General features: G+C 49.2%; 1 long non-coding RNA gene and 1 pseudogene across 1 annotated transcript; both read left to right on the forward strand.

Annotated features, from left to right (window-relative positions):
- Positions 1-442: 442 nt before the first annotated feature.
- Gm52355 lies at positions 443-3,334 on the forward strand. Its single transcript, XR_003952651.1, has 3 exons — positions 443-551; positions 965-1,037; positions 3,247-3,334. It is a non-coding gene; the product is annotated as a predicted gene, 52355 (long non-coding RNA).
- Gm51427 lies at positions 1,538-1,676 on the forward strand (annotated as a pseudogene).
- Positions 3,335-3,868: the final 534 nt, after the last annotated feature.

Raw genomic sequence — 3,868 nt, forward strand, 5'->3', positions numbered from 1 at the left:
ATGTCTTAGCTCCAGCTAATCAGCAACAATTGCTCCAGGAACACAAAGGTTCCACATCAGTAGTGCTGGTCTCTTGCCCAGCTAACCAGACTCAAAACTCTGGGATATCAACCACACAGGAAGTCCCAAAGAGGCACCAGACCAAAGTAAACAAGGTGTTCAATAGCAAACCCTTCACCAGCAGCCAGGCTTACACAGAACTCTGTGAGCTCAGCAGCCTAGTAACCATTCTTACACTCATTGCTGGTGTAACTGATCGTAGGATAAGTTTAGAGAGCAGAAGATGCCTGGAGATAGGAAAACAGGGAAAGCTGAGCTCTATCCTGAAGTTTTATTACAGAAGACTATAGATAAGTTTGAATTGTTATACTTTAAAACAGCATTAAAAAAAATATTTACCCAGTAAATACAATGTTTACAATGTTTATCAATTAAAACAATATAAAACCTTCACAAAAGAGTCCCTTTTGATTTCTATCTTGCTTTTCATAGTTTTAATGATTCCTGGTCAACTGAGGTCTGTAACTATTAGAAAATGCCTGAAATTAATGGTAAGTGTTCCACTGTTCACCATTCTGAGTGGTGTGTTAACAATTTTGCGCGACCTCCTCTATCAGCTCGCACATGAATCATCCTGCTGACCTGCATAGCGACATAGACACTGTATACGCTACTCAGTCACTTAGCTGCTACTGCAGTTGTCAGGTCATGTGACCCACTAGCAATGCTTGCATTCAAGCAACACTTATGTCATATAATAACAGCCCGAAGCCCAAGAGCACTGTTGCCAGCACTGGGTTATGCTGAGAGGAAGCTGTGCATCTTCTGTTTATGTTGGGGAGAGGGAGATAAAGAGACAGGAAAGGGGAAAGAGGAGGGAGGGGGCTGCTGATCTGTGTTTCATTATCCTTTTGTTCTCGCCATCCAAAAGCACTTACCCCTGACTTTATTCATGTTTCTCTAGCTTAAACCCACCAAAGTTCCCACCAGAGAAGCTGACCCAGCAGTAGTGACCATGTAGACCCTGGAGCTAAAAGGTGAGACAGACATATACCATCTCTTCCTTCTATGGGCTTCAGAGCTTGTCTGTAAGTCTCATGTCTTTACGGGGAAGAGCCTCCACTTTCCACGTACCAAAACCACACTTCTCTAGAAAAATACTAGATATGGTGTAATCCCACGTAGCCTAAACAAACTAAAAACAGGATAGATGCCCTTACTATGATTTTTTTTTCATTTTTATTTTGTTCCAAGAGAGAAAAGGAGGGATCAAAACGAAAAGAACAAAACATGCCACATCACATGTGTGGAGGTCAGAGGACAACTTTCTGGAGTGTGTTCTTTCTCTCCACCATGGGATCAGTATGAAACTCAGGCTTATACAGCTAGTGCTTTTACCCACCGACCCATCTTGCCAGCCCTCGCCATGATATATGACACTCATTTGGAAGCGCTTACCTCCAAATTATCTAATAACATTATCAAATTTGTAAGAATCCTAACCTGAACTGTTGAGTCCTACTTAAGAATTGCCTTTTCAGTCTCCAGCAGAGGCATTGCAGATGTGGCTGCTGTACCACATATGGGTCAGTAGGTGGCAGAGCAGAGAGAGGCCATGTCTACACTCAGTATTCTGACCTGGGACCGTCTATCTGAATGATTAGTAGCCTAACATTCCCTGAAAAGAGCGAGCCTGAGACCACCACCAATCAGGCACCAAGCAAGCCCAGACAGGCTCCCAGGGCAGGGAGCGATTCAGAAGACACTAAAAGAACTCCTCTTGGGACCTTGACCTAGGCAGTAGAGATCCCAAGACAACCACCCTGGCATGGGGTTACTCATGCAGGCTTGAATGGAGCTAGCCTGAGATGACCACCAGACCAGCACCACGGAGCCTGGACAGTAAGCTAGCCTGAGATGACTATCATTTGGGTGCAGGGTAGGCCTAGTGGGGCAGATCATGCCTGAGATGACCCCTGCATGGTGTCAGCATGCATGAGTGGGGCATAGCACTCCTGAGACCACTCCTGAGATGACACCAGACACTCAGAGACCCTGGGTGCCACTCAGACGCAAATGCAAGTTAGTGGTGGAGAAGTGGAAGAGAAAGAAGCAGAGGGATATGAGTACAATGAAGAGAGCCAGAACTGAAGACTTGGGAGCAATGAGGGACAGCCAGATGTGAGTACCCAGTGATGCCACCAAGGGCCATGGTAGGATCTTGGCCTCTGCTGCCACTGGGGGCCATGTCTGCACCCATGGCCTTTTAGCAACAAGAGTTTGTTCCCACCGAAAGCTGGGCAGAAGTCCCTGGTCTGGGCTGATGCCCAGGGACATGTTGTCGTCTGAGGGCTATACAGAACTGGCCCCACCCCCTCACCTGGGCTTCTTGAGAAGGCTGGCCCTGGGGACATGACAACAGAAAAGCTGACCCCACCCCTAGCCAACTGCAATACTCAGGAGAGCAGGCTGCACCTCACAGGAGTTGTGTACATCGCAGAAGTTGTGAGTGAGCCGGCTTCCAAGGATACGAGCATGGAAGACCTAGCCCTACCTGGCCCGACCACTTGTATCCTATGTGGTGGCCTGGAGAAGGGAGAGATACCCTCCTCCCCGTTTGCCCCCACCACCTGTAGAGTGGGGAGACCTGGCCCTGAGGCCATAAGAGCAGGAGTACTTTCCTTGCCCTCATGTAGGCAGCACAGTAGCATTGACCCTGATGAAGGCGCAGGGAAGGTGGGGAAGGAGGGAGGCAGGTGAACCAACCCTAAGAGTGCGAGTGTGGGAGAGCTGGCCCTGCAACTTGTCTGCCAGGCAGCAGCATGGGCAAGGGAGAGATGCCCTGCCCACCCTCATCCCCTATGTCTGGCTGGAGAGCTGGCCCTGCCCCTCACCTCCTGCAGCATTCAGGAAAGTGGGCTCTGCACCTCACCTGGGCTGCTCAGTAGAGCTGGCTCTGGCGGTGGGGATTGTGGGTTAGCCAACCTTGTTTGCTGTGTGGTGGCATAGACCAGGGAGAGATGCTCTCCTTCCCTCCCTCATTGCTTGCCACCTATGACAGATGGGAGAGCTGGAGAACTGGCCACGTCCCTCGGCTGCTGCAACACTTGCCTGGGCTGCAGGGTAGAGCTGGCCCTGGTTGGTTTGGGGTGGGGGGGTTGAGGATGGCCTGCAAACAGACCAACTCATATCTCTCAGGCCCAGATGCAGGGCTTTGAATTGACCCACTCCACATCTACCCCTCAGATGAACTGCTGGAGTGCTTGAAGGGGCCAGTCCTGTGGATCCCGAACTACAGGATCTCCATGATTCAGGGTAACAACAGGGTATCTGAGAGGAGTCCCCGTGAGGATCCAGTATTGACAGAGTAGCAGAAGCCAGAGGCCTCAGACCAGACCAGTAAGTCATTACAATGAACATTTGCAAGCAGAGAAGTGTGGGCAAAAGGGTATACTATAAGGCCCACTATAGCTTCCTTAATGAGATTTGTTTTCTCTGTTGGGTGGGAAGTTCTAAGGGTGTAGAGTGGGTAGGAGGGGAAGGGGGAGGTGAATGGGCTTGGGGTGCATAATGTAAAATCACAGAGAACCAATAAAGAGGTTGTTTTTTAAACTTTTAAAAAGTATCCCGAGACAATCCCAACCTTTCAGGCTTGCCAAGGAATTCTGCTTGCTTCATCTTCTGTATTGGGGGAGCAATCTCATAAGTGCTTTGTACTCATGTTAGGTCCTCGGTCAGTATGGAGGTTTACTACGATTACTAACTTCACGGGGTTGATAAAAGTCTGGGGAAATGGTGAGGCACACCTTTAGATGTGTGCATGAAGATGGACTGAGAGGATTGGCTGAGATGGGAGGGTCTGATGAAC

The sequence above is a fragment of the Mus musculus genome, chromosome 18 (genome assembly GCF_000001635.26).
Source record: "Mus musculus strain C57BL/6J chromosome 18, GRCm38.p6 C57BL/6J".
Taxonomy (NCBI): domain Eukaryota; kingdom Metazoa; phylum Chordata; class Mammalia; order Rodentia; family Muridae; genus Mus; species Mus musculus.